Source organism: Protopterus annectens, chromosome 5.part0, assembly GCF_019279795.1.
Source record: "Protopterus annectens isolate FY-2018-M chromosome 5.part0, PAN1.0, whole genome shotgun sequence".
In the NCBI taxonomy this organism is placed as follows: Eukaryota; Metazoa; Chordata; order Ceratodontiformes; family Protopteridae; genus Protopterus; species Protopterus annectens.
In genome coordinates this window covers 897,475,323-897,489,205 of record NC_056735.1, presented here as the reverse complement: position 1 = coordinate 897,489,205, position 13,883 = coordinate 897,475,323, and positions in this window count along the sequence as shown.

Sequence of the window (13,883 nt, the reverse complement as noted above, 5' to 3'; positions counted from 1 at the left end):
TGAGTAAGAGTGATATAGTGTATTCTGTTAAAGCGTGGGAATGTCTCATTATTAAGTGGGCACTATCTTCCCTACAGTATTAATGAGAAGCAGCTTCCCCCGATAATGGACTGTTCTTTCCTGCAGTGAGTATACAGGGGACTTGTACAGCAAACTATGCAGCTGAGCTTTAACCTCAGCACTTTAAGTTTACTGCTGAACACAGAGTTGACAAAAAAAAAAAAAAAAAACGTAAATGTGGATTAGTTTTCTCAGTACTGTAACCCATCTTGGTTAGGACAGAAGCAAGGGTTGTATATTGAGAAAAAGGTTAGTGTGGCATGTTGACTGTTTTATTTGTGAAAGATGTTTACACACTCTAATTTATGATAGTAAAATGCTTGTATTAGTCAGTCATTAAGAATGTATATATACTACAAAATAATCTAGTGAAATTTTGTTTCAAATTTGCAAATGCAAACCCCCTGCTGAGATGTTATTGAGAAGGAAACTGTATAGCTTAAAATGGCTTAAATATTTGCCACTGTTAATTAGGGATATGCAGGATTAAGTCTATAGTTTGAGGGTGGTGGCTCTTGTGGTTACCATAACTAGAAGCTGTGGATTTACCTACTTGTGGACTATGAGAATCTGTGGATTTACCTGAAAAGTAACATATTAACTATGTAGTACTAGTAACTTTGGGGTTGCCTGTGTTTTATCAGTATATCTGTGTAGTACCAGAAGATGAGAATTTATCTGTGGAGTATCTGCTTATATGTGGAGTACCAGAAGCTGTGGATTTATCTGTGGAGTACCAGTTTGTCCATGTAGTACTAGAAGTTGTGAATTTATCTTTGGAGTACTAGTTTACTTGTGCAGTACTGGAATCTGTGGATTTATCTGTGGAATACCAGTTTATCTATGTAGTACCAGAAGTTGTGGATGTATCTGTGTAGTACCAGAAGCTGTGGATTTATCTATGGAGTGCTAGAAGATATGGATTACACTGTGGTATGTGGCATACAAGTGCACCTGTGGACTGTCAGAAGCTGTGAATTTATTTTTGGGGTACCTGTTTACCTGTGTAGTACAAGAAGTCACAGAATTATCTGTGAAGTACTAATTTACCTGTTTAATCCTAGAAACTGTTGATTTATCTATGGAGTACTAATTTACCTGTTTAGTACTAGAAGCTGTGGATTTATCTGTGGAGTGCCAGTATACCTATGTAGTACAAGAAGTTATGGATTTATCTGTGTAGTACTAGTTTACCTGTGTAACAATAGATGTGGCAGATTTATGAGTGGAGTACCATAAACTCTGGATTTTATGCAGTAATAGAAGCTTAGTATTAAAATGTGTTGTGGCTGCATACCTGTGCAGCATGATATGTGGTGGATTTGCCTGTGAAGTACCAGAATCTGTGCATTTACATCTGGAGTAGTAGTTTACCTCTATAGTACTAGAAGAGGTTGATTTACTTGTGGTGTAATAGCTTATCTGTGTAAAACTAGGAACTGTGGGTTTACCTGTATTGTACTAGCTTACATTTGGAATGCAAGTAGCCATGGGTTTACTTGTGTATTATGAGTTTAACTGTGGATTTACTAGCAGTATAAATTTTGAGGGTTATAGGCAGCATCAAGAAAAAGAAGTTTATAAAATGTCTGGTTTCTCAAATACCTAAGCTGAGCTGAATTGTAAGTATCCTAAATAGTCTGTTTCTCTTTTATTAAGTAGGACAAATTTTGTGTTGATATATTTGCACTGTAAACTGCACTTCAGTGTTAAACAGACTACAGTATATATTTGGTATATATATTCCTGCTATAATGTTATTTTTTTAAAGTGGAATTATTTGAAAATGATTATTTGTCTTTTTTCTAACCTAGAACCTTCTTCTGCCCGCATACTACTGCTGTTTTCCAAGACTGTAAAATGACAGGATTAAAGTACAATATCATCAGGAAAGGGCATATAATATCAGCAATGGTTTGTGATCAGGAAGAATCTCAATGACAGCTCTGTGGACCCTAACTGATGACATACTGCTGAACAGAGACAAAGTCAACATTCTGGGTGCCTTAGTTATGGATTTGACCTAAACATTTGATCTCATTGATAACAATCTTTCTATGAAAATACTTACTGAAATTTACATCAGCACAAAAACTCTACCCTGGTTATAACTTACTGCCAGACAGACACTTCCAAATTATAATAGAATCAGCCTACTCAGATACATCTCCTCTGATTAAAGGGTTCCACACGATTCTATCTTTGTTCCATTCCTATTCTCTGTTTTTTATGAACAAACTTCCATATGACATGCCCCAAATACCTCTTATTCTGTATGCTGATGATATGATCATCTCCAGGTCAGGCCACTCATACTGGAATCCAGTCCCAGCTACAAGCAGGCCTGGACATTATACACCATTGACTGATTAACCGCAACCTTATAGGCAATGTGTCAGAAACCAAATCCCCTCTGTTTTGCACTGTTACATTGGCCTAGGGTTGGGAGAGTGCCGTAACGGTTTAGGTGTTTAACTTACAAACACAAGGTCCAGGATTTGAGTCTCACAAGGGGTAACTGGCTAGGCTTGAAAGGGTAGTTAGCCTAGTACTAATCTATGAACCTACCTATGAACCTAATTATACTAATATTTCAGACCTACATTATTCATCATTAAAATCACAACACCTTTCAATTATCTTAGAATCTGGCTTAAACAATCATTTAACTTTCACTCCCATATGGATAACCAAGATAAAAAAATAATGCCTTCTTTTTGTGGCACAAAAATATCTCACCATTTCTCTCCATGCCAACCAGAACTATCATAGGGAAAGGAGTCCTTTTCTCACAACTTTAATACAGTCTTCCCATAATTATTTATGCTTCCAAAAATGATTGGCAACTCTATCTGCCTCTTTATCAGAAATTTTCCACCCCACAAATACCACTGCCTAACCATGAAGAAGGCAAAATGCCTCCCAGTTAGATACTCTCCCACATTTGCAAACTTCATTTCCACACTTGTACAACTTTATTAGCCAACCTACAGGGAAGATTCCTCTTACAGCCTAACAAACCATTTAAAAACATCTCCTACCATCACAAACCAATGGGACTAAACTCCATTGTACCAAACAGTCCTTCTCTTACATGGCAATTTGTCTCATGACACCTAAAAGGCATTGACAACTACACTTATTGCAGAAGGGAGCATAAAAGCTTCCTACTAAACTAACACAGTGTACCTGTCTTATAAAAGGCCATGTTACCTAATCTTTACTAACCCAGATTCCTTTTGTTGGGCTTGCTCTGTTTCACTTGTCTGTCTTCTCACTAAATTATTTTTGTTGTACATAAGGTATATATATTGCATTCTTTGCTTATTGTTTATTATAGTGGCTACTACTTGTTCATCTCACCTCTCTATCTTCCCAATGACATTTTTTTTTTGTATTTTTATTGCACATAATGTGTTTATGTACTACATCCTTTCTTTACTGTTTACTGTCTTACTTATCCTCTGTTTTTAACTTCAGACTGGTTTAATGTCTTATTAATCTCTTACATTTTTCAGTTGGACTATGTCAGTAACAAGTCAGCTGTGATCAGTAAACTACCCCTTAAAAATATAAATAAAATACAAAAAGAACAAAAAAAATAAAACAAAATAAAAAAACTGAACAAAGTGTTAAGCTCACCTGTGATTAAGCTGGTAACCCCCCAGAAAATTCACATGGGAGTGTTAGATGTGAAAGATGGATTGTTAAAGTTAATACATGCAATAGCAGTATAAGGAAAATGAATGGTATTTAAAAAAGAGGTAGAGAGAGCTTAGAAGTGGAATGTGAAAATGTTAGCCAAAATGTTAGATTCTGATCTTTTGTCTGTGAAAGCAATCAAAACACCTTGTTTTGTGATGTAATAGTACAGTTAAATTAATATCTGAATGGTTAGTGTAACGCAAGTTAATTTGTGTGCTAGTCAGAGGAAGACATCTTGTGCTTGCGATTAACCTTTGTAAAGCCTTGGTGATGGTTGGCAATGATTGTGCAAAGAACTCTTGTGACTTTATTTTAAAGCTGCAAGCACAGATTTGTGAATTTTATTCTGAGAAAGTCTTTGCAAAATCAAGTTATAAAAAATGTGCATCATAATTAAGGTGACTATTTTCCCTTTTTCATGTATCAATTCTTTGTGCCTAATACCATCCTTACAGAAAGCCGTGAAGGCCATATATTGTATGTATCATTCCAAGAGCTCACAAAACAAAATACCAAGAAATTTGATGCTATGAAGCATATCTGGAAAAATTACACCAAAAGAAAAATAAGATCATCTGAGTAACTTTCTGACTGTGGTCTGTTCTTCTTGGCATTTGTGGTCTTCGTGTCACAAATCTGGTATTGTTTTCATTTTTTGTGACATATATGTATAACTGTTGAGGTCAGTTTCTTCACATCCTTTTAAGAAATCTGTGCCATGTTCACTAGGTTAATGATACAATAGTTCTATTGTCTAACAGCTAATAAATGCTTTGTTTAACTGCCAAGAAATTTAACATGAACCATATTTTTGCTTTCTGCTGATGAACAAAAGGATATTTCTTGTGTTACTCTCAGGCTTTGATTATATTCCTTGCTTATGCTTTCTGATTCCTTTCCTTACAGACATAATAAAACAGAAAGTCATACTTTAGTCAGGTATGTTATCAGTCCTCCCACACTTAATATGTTGCCCAATTTATCAGTAGGATATCCCTGTTGTTGCAGCACACAAAATGTCACTGATCCAGTAAATAAATAAATTAACTGAAGTTTTACTAATAACTTTAATTGTATGATAATATCTTCTCAGATGACTTAAAATATTAACGGTTCATGGTGCCCCCTATGACTATACTGGTCACAAACAATTTAAAGTAGCAATGAAAATATCACTTAGCATTGTGAGTATACTCAAGATCCCTAGCAGTTAGCTTTCCCTCTGAAAAGCATTTTAGAGTCACATTAGAAATGCAAGATGAGGTCCAGATAATCAAATGTATGCTGAGCACCAAATAAAATGTCTGCTTTAAAAGAACAAGGCTATCTGCAAAGAACAGAGTTTAGTACTTGACATTGATTGCATCTGTTTAATAGAGTTCCAGACAACTGTCACAGAATGGTTAAACCAGAACAGTGGCAGATGCAAAGAGCAGTAAAGGAAGACCAGCAGAAGAAAATCAACCACAACAGCATTTGACTTTTGACTTGCACCTAATCTGTTCGCAACCAACCTTCAGCCTGCATCCTGCACAGTAAACAGATTAGCCATGAAAGAAAAGTTATTCAGGATGGCGGTTTCTCTCTCACAAAGTTAGGGGATAATGATTATGAATCAGGCACTGCAATACAATTCTTTGTAACTGATATAAACATTGTCGCTATAACTTTAGAAATATGTTTAGAGAACATTCATGTGCACTGGAGCATCTATTACTATTGGCTTGGAACCATTACATTTATTATTCTCCAGGGCAAAAGTAAGTAATTAATTGAAAGAAAGATACCTTTTTTGAGGACCAGTTGTAGCCGCGAGTAAGGGTAATCTCATCTAATCTAGTTCGTAAGGATTCTTGTAACCTTGTGAAATGACTCTGGGTAAGTAGCATTAGGAATACTGGGACAACAGAAGATACAAATTCAGGTTTAGAGACCTACTAGTTTTGGTTTTGTGGAAGACAGCTGCCACAATTTTTACTGATATAAGTCATCCTAGATACCTAATTGGATAGTCGTTAATTCAAAATTTTGCCTTCTCCTTCACTGCAGCTCAGTATTAGCCAGTCCACCTTACAATCAAGTCCACTTTTTGTGAAAGATATTTGCCACAGTTATTTCTAGATATGCACCAGTCCTATTTCTAGTCCTCAGGAATGGAGGCCCTGCCGACCCTGTGCACACAGTGCAAACTGAGTCTGGATTTTATTTTATATTAGATTTAAAAGTTCATCTAACATATTATATTCCCAGAGAGCTGCATTTGAATTTCCTCTTTTATCTGAATAACTACATGGAGCAGGTTTTATGATTACTGAGAAATTGTTTTAATTTTGTTTGTTTTTTGTGAGGGCTGTATTGTACATAATGTCAGCAAGCAGCAGACAGCTTCATAGTTATAAAAAAGTTTAGTCTTCCCTTTGCAGGCCCCTAAGATATGTGATTGTCATTGTATATTCATTGATCAGATATTGATTGGTCTCTGATAGTTTTAGAAAATGCCTGTTTTCTTAAGAAAAAAATATACCGAAACAGACAAACTAACAAACAAGCAAAAAAAAAAAAAATGTACAGCTAGCGTCCCACTCTTTAGCCTAGAAAAGAATAACAATAAGACAGATAAAGAATGGTATACCCTCATGACATCCATAAGTTAAAGGGTATCTGCAGAAGCTGACCTTTTAGTTCTGTCTAATGACAGATCCATTTATTATTTGAAGTTTCTCCCTACAGTAATCAAAAGCTCATCATTTGTTATTTTTTCACTCAGTGAAAAATATATTTAAATAGGTTGCAGAGTCTTGACTGGGACCGCAGAAGTCCATTACAAGGGACAGTAACTGAGATACTACACCTTCAATAAACTCTGTTTAGCTTCGCATGAAGCCTACATGGAGTTTACATGTTTGCACTGAGAGCAGCAGCGCTATCTACATATTCATGCCATGCACCACATTTAAACATAAACAACTGTGGTTTCATGGCTAGCAACAGTATTGCCAGCCAGGAAACTGTATATAGCAACACGGATAACAGCAGACATGTAAAGCTGTTTACCTATAGCAAACTAGTTCTGTGGGATTGCGCAGAATGCCACAGTCATTACCAGGATTAATATTATAGCAATATATATGCTCCAAATGCATTACAGGACAGTGTATACAGTGCAGAGTATTGTGGAATCCCATTTCAGGCATTCCTTACAAAAGTTGTATAAATGATCCTTAACGGTACATGGACTGCAATTTAAAATAAACAGTCAGGGGAAGTGTGTGCATTAAATAGGGACACACATTTGAACTGTAGGAATTAACAAAGGGAAAGAGGACAGGTGAAACATTATAATGTACACCAGGTGAGGGTATGGAAAACAAAGACAGTTGTAGCAGGAACACTAATCACATATAGACATGGCACAGTACGGATGGCATAACGAAAATGTATATTATGTGACCGTCAAAGAAGATGACGTAACAATGGAGACGTCTTTGTGATATAAGTATCCTGACATGAATAATGGAGAGGACATCTATTAGGGATGTTATATACAATTGGGGTTAGCTGCACATTGTGAAGCTGTGCAAACTGATTTGCCTGAATATGACTGTATGGTCAGCAGAGGTCTCCACCAAGTGGGACACAGTTACAGGCTCATGAACAACAATAAATAGAAGCTCTCACAATCATGAACTATATCAGAATAATACCACCAGTAATCCCATGTCCCTGACATAAAATATACAATTCTGAGTGATCATAGTTGGTTATGCATGAACCCACTTGTACAACTATAATGATATGTCAGCAATCTATGAGGGTAATCAAGCATACCATCCTGACACTGTAACATCTGCTGGATGTGTTAGGAGGGACACTGCTACACCTGCATGTGTCATTATTATCACTACAGGCTAGTTGGCTGGTGTGCATGGCATATATTTTGCACAATCCACACTGTCACAAATGTAACGCATGACATCAGTGTTGTCAAACAGCTATGCATGTACTGTGTGCATCACCAGAACATGTATTACATATGCATCTGGTATAACACATTGATGAGGGTTCCACAGCATCAGAGAGAAATGTTTATGCTACAAAAAGAATATCTAGGTATGGCCAATAAGATGTGTGGGAGCTCACTGTAGCAAAGGTGGTACACTTCAGTTACACATCACTGGTAGATGTGTAAGAAGGCACATGAAGAAGGGTGCATTATATTCAGCTATTGGTGTGATGAAGGCTGTGAACTATGGAGGTATTACGGCCTTTTATATGGATGTCCTGCACATACTCAGGAGTTGTGTTACATACAGGGGAGTAGTCATCACTGTGGGCACATACTGGTGGACATTCCACATACCATCTACCCAGTACAAAGGTCACATACCACTTGGTCTTCTCATAGAAGTATTATGTCTACATTATCACTGGGTTGTGCATTAGTTTTCATAACATAACAAATCATCCCATGTTTTTGTTTCATCTCATGCATTGTCATGGCTGTGACAGCAATCTTTAGTGCACCAAGCAGTAAGCAATGAGATCAAAATATTTTTTCAATGGCGAGGCAGCTGAGTGACTAGCTCCATATAATTTTTTCAATGGCAAGCTAGCCTGCATTTGAACCTACAATCTGCATTCAAACACAGGAGGAGTGATGGTAAGCCCTGCAGAGGGTCACTTCAGTCAAATTGCAGTAACTAACATTTGTACGTATGTGTAAATCCTAAACAGAAGTATTCCAGTTTATGCAGCTTGCAGTAGTGAAGTTTTTTAGACGTCTACAATCCGGAGTGAGACTAGTTCAAGAAATTCGCAGTGCCATAAATTCTTCAAGAAAAGGTGAATGTCCACTAGCACAGTAGTCCGCTGCCTGTTGTGCTTCACCAGCTTCTCAAGTGACTCTGAAAAATTTCTGGCCATTTGCAATAGCAGCCTGATCACCTGTTTTCTTGCTAACTGGTAAGACTTTTTTCTGTGTCACATATTTAGTGTGGATGATGTTAAAACAGTTTGTATATTCTTAAGAGAGTTTTTATATTCTTAAGACAGTTTGTATATTCATATATAGTTTCTGTATTCCTAGACAGGTTGTATATTACTAGATAGTATGGATATTATTTATAATTCATGCAGGAGTAAACTAAACATTAGTAAATTGCAATGTTGGTATACACAGCACATTAGTAAATGTAAAACCTTATTAGGGCAGGTTGATAGTAAGGCATTATGCAAATGTATTACAATATTTGACTGGTATCTCAAAGAAAACCATGTGAAAAATGACAAATGTTTATTGTGTGCTTCAACAAAAACTGCATTTTGTGTATTATGCCATAAAATAATATTGCATCATATTGCGAAAAAAATAGACTGTAAAGACAGATCTGAAGAATTAACTAAGGGTAAAGTGTTTCCATTACATTCTGATGTTGAACAGTTATGTCCTGTCACCACATGTGAGTCAAATCAGTTACTGACAGAACCCCTAGTACATTTTGTTACAAAGGAATGTACTAAACTTCTAAAAGACAGACACAATGAGTTCAGGAAGCTTAGACAAGTTATACATACATCTTTTCAAAAGTGCATAGGAGTTTCAAATTCAGCAGAACAGCTTACTAAAGAATGTCAGAAAGACCATGCAACATTCCAGGAAATTCAACAGCAGTTGCAGGATAAAGGAAATAAATTAGCTGAACTGACAGAGACTGGGAACTTCCTGCATACACAGTTAATCTGTGCAAAAGAAATATATTTTATAATATGTTTATGTTTTGAAAATGGTTAAACATACATGGTAGGATGGTAGGATATGATGTCTGGACAAATCATTCTTAAATGTTTTACTTTCATTCAGTTAAAGCAAGACATCTATCAGTACTACAGTAAAGTAAATTATGTGAATGCCATTCATTAGCATAGTCAAAAGGTAAACAAAACTGTTCTAGTGTATAAAATTAAATAAAAATAGATGAGTAAAGATTTAAAGTCACAAGACATGACATGCTTGTATAAAGATATACATATACAAGACAGACATGCATATGTGTTCTTTTCATTTAGAGTACATCTGTTACAATACACAAGAATAACAGGCAGACAACAGCAAATATAAATAATATAAATATAAATGTGTTGGTTAAACTAATATCTATTTTGTTTTTTACAATTTGTTTATAATTATATAGTAAAACCAAACAGTTAAAGTTCTGAATTTTAAAAAGAAAATCACAGATGGTATTATTCAAACAGTTTTTGTAAAATTAATGGCAGGACAGTTAAATAGATAAATAAATAAAAAATACTGAAATCCATGTAAGGTAATTGTAAAATGATGTTTATTTATGTTGTATAAATGCATAGTTATGCAAATCACAATCACATTAAAGGAAAAATGCCAAAAGAATTAACTATAGTTTACAGAGTATGAAATGTGAGTTCAGACCTTCCTAGACTGAATGAATAGTTACAGGAAATGCTGGAAAGATAAGATAAACAACAAGACTGATTGCCAGATACATAGCTTGAGTTTTTCTAAAGCATCATTGTTATTAAAACATAATTGTTAAAATGTTTACAGGCAACACTATTTGGTAATTGTAATAAAATGCCACAATTGTGCATAGATGTCACTGATAATCTATTTGCAAGTAAATGTTAAAAGAGAAGAAAAAAACTCAGTTGTATCAAGTACAGCCAGCAAATGGGCTATAGTATATATACAGTTCAAATCAATTGTGCAGGAGGGTGTAAATGCCTACTAGTGGTAGTAAACAGCAAAAGCTCTATAAAAAATTATCAAATCAGACAAAAGTTCATAATTTAATAAAATAAATGTATAACCATAGTGTTCGGCTGACATACATTCTATTCTTACAGCATAGGGCAGGAAAACAGTGCTGAAGTACTACAGGGGGAGGGGCACTTTCTCAGTTTTACACTGACTGTATAAGCAGTACTGCACAAGGGTCTGAAATAAAGCTACAGAAAAAATAAACAACAAGGGTCTGAAATAAAGCTACAGAAAAAATAAACAACAAGGGTCTGAAATAAAGCTACAGAAAAAAATAAACAACAAGGGTCTGAAATAAAGCTACAGAAAAATAATCAAGGGTCTGAAATAAAGCTACAGAAAAAATAAACAACAAGGGACTAAAATAAAGCTAGAGGAAAAAATATCTCATTCCTTCTTGACAATACTGTTTTAGGGAGAGGGAAAAACAGGTATTAGTGTATTAGAAATACTGGTAAACTGGATTAAACCTGACAGGATAAGATATTTTACAAGTTGTTAATAGCTATCATAATGGTTATTATTGTATTGTTTAGAATTAAATTGTATTTACAACCTTTTAAACTGTAAAGCTATACAAGAGATGGTTTAAAAAACAAGAGATGGCTTAAAATTGATTACAGCTATACAAGAGAGAGTAAAGACATGTAAAAAAAATTGAACAACAATGGTCACTATTTTTAATATGTTTTTGGCAAAACAATGTTGGTATAAAAAAGCATCAATGACAATGTTGGTATAAAAAAGCATGAATATGTTTAATTGCTGAGTATGTAGTTTAAAATAACAGGACATATGGATATGGTATCAATTCCACTAGATATTTCTAAAGAGACAAACATTTTCCAATATTTTGCTTAATATTAATGTTATTAAATTTGTAAGATTAGACTAAATGTACTTTATAGTCATTGTATGTACAAATGCAGAAAAATTCAGTACAAATGAAATTAATGTCTAGTAATAAATATGTGTGAAAAAAAACATATTTAAATAAACAATGAGTCCAGGGTACCTACTAGATTAAAATGCATAAAAAGCAAACAGTCTGTGTAAATACATACTGATCAGGATACATTGTAATAAGTTCAAAAGTAATTTGTCAAGTTGTAATATCACTGGTACCAAGATGTTAATGGGCAGTTGAAAGACATGACCACAATGTTATGGTTAAAATGACATTGAAATTGTGTGTTTTCAGTAGTGTATAAATGCTTGCAGTAGCACATAGTTATTGTCTCTTATAGTTAATTCAACAGTTGCAAAGAGTTAATGAAACAATTCTAAGTCATAAACTAAATTCTGTGATTGCAAAAGAATAAATTGATCAAGTTAAATTAAAGCAGACACAGCTCATAACTGATAAAAAATATTTTCACAGAATGGTCTGCAAAAGAAAAAGTTGTTAAATACATTCAGTTTTGGTAGTAATACTTAATATCATTGTATTAACTATGTAAAATTGCATTTTGACTTGTATCAAAATAAGACTATAGGTTTGTTTTTTAATGTGTTTTCTATATAAAATGTTTTGAGTATGTTTAAAAACAGAGGGAATTGTTAGATTTTATTAATATTAGTCTGAAATTAATTATGTTGTAAATATGCTGAAAGAAAAGGCTTGCTTAAATGCAGAAACAAAGTTTAGTAATATGTGATCAGCAGTCATACTAAATGACCATGGCTTGGAAAAGGAATCTGCTGAATGGACATTCTTCCCTTACAGACTCAAAACAGGATGTATGCAAGAGCAAAAATACAAAATCTGCTTTTAAAGAATGGACATTTTTCCCTTACAGACTCAAAGAGGATGTATGCAAGAACAAAAATGCAAAATCTGCTTTTAAAGAACACTGACATGTTATTCTGCATATAAAAAATGGACACAATATGTTTCCGAAAACAACAGGATATGTTTATGACACTGTGACAATGTGTTTTCTCAAAAATATGTTTTTCTGCATGGAAAAACAGGATATGACACAAGAACAGATGTTTTTATACAAAGATCCAAATAAAATACAGGATGTTCACACTGTCAGAAAAGCTGATCTCTGACAATGTGTTTTCTCAAAAATATGTTTTTCTACATGGACATCAGGACACTGTTACAGGATATTCACACTGTCAGAAAAGCTGGTCTCTTACAAGACATTGTTAAACAAGGAAGCTTAGTATTGTTTCTACAGGATAAGCAATTCTCCAAAATAGAATACAGAACAATGTGTTTCCTCAAAAATATGTTTATGCATGACTAAAAAGTGTATATATAAAGAGCTGTATAAATCCAGCTATGTTAGAGGTATGGTAGGGACACAAGTCCTAAGGTAAATGTTATATCTCTCACATCATCTGTACTATATGAGAAGTAAAGTTGGAACAGTACTTTTAAGCTGCAATGTTTGTCCAGTTTTATTTATTATAAAAGTTATTGGTTACTGCTCTTAAAGACAAATGCTGCAAAGTATATTCTCTCATCAGTGTATATTCTGCAAGTTTCTGTATGCAACAGACTGTTTATGCAAATATAACCAGACTTTGAATTTTAGCAGAATCTAGCCAGCAAGACTGAGTGTCTTAAGAACACTTCAAATCCATCACACCAAGTAAGCAAGTAAATCTCAAAATATTTTTTCGGTTGATACTGTCTGTATTATACTAATATCACAGTTGGAGTCAATGATTGCCCACAATCTGTAGTTCTCCAAACAGCTGTTTGGACACAGGATATGTATGCATTCTTAATGTCTGTGACTTATATAATGGACAGGAAAGGGCCAAGCAGACAACCTTGCTGTATGGACCTGATCACTGGACTTGAGATTCAGGCCACTTCACACATTTCAATATAGTTAGATGCCACATATGTGATCCACCGGTCTACCCACTTGGTGATGTAGGTGCTCATGGCCCCTTCTGACAATGCTGAGTTAATACCTCACTATGGATTTGTGTCAAATGCCTTGGCCTGGTCAAGTTCCACAGGATGATAGTGTTGTCATCATGCATGCCCTCAATGACCTTATTGAGGACATCAAACAGATGTGACAGACATGGATGATGCATTAACAACTCACACATGTCATCTTGCACACAGCCAGGATATTACCAGTGTCTATTTAGAAAAGGTCTATAATTACATGTTGGTCTACCTCACAGATAAGGAGAGTCAGAAAGGATGTGTCTGTACATGCATGCATCAGGTGCTGCCCCCCCCCACTCAGATGGATGCCTGTTGATGTACATACTTTTATGGGAACATATTCCATCTGCAGGGTGTGTTAACGTATGGATCCAACCATGTCAGGTAGGTGAATATTCT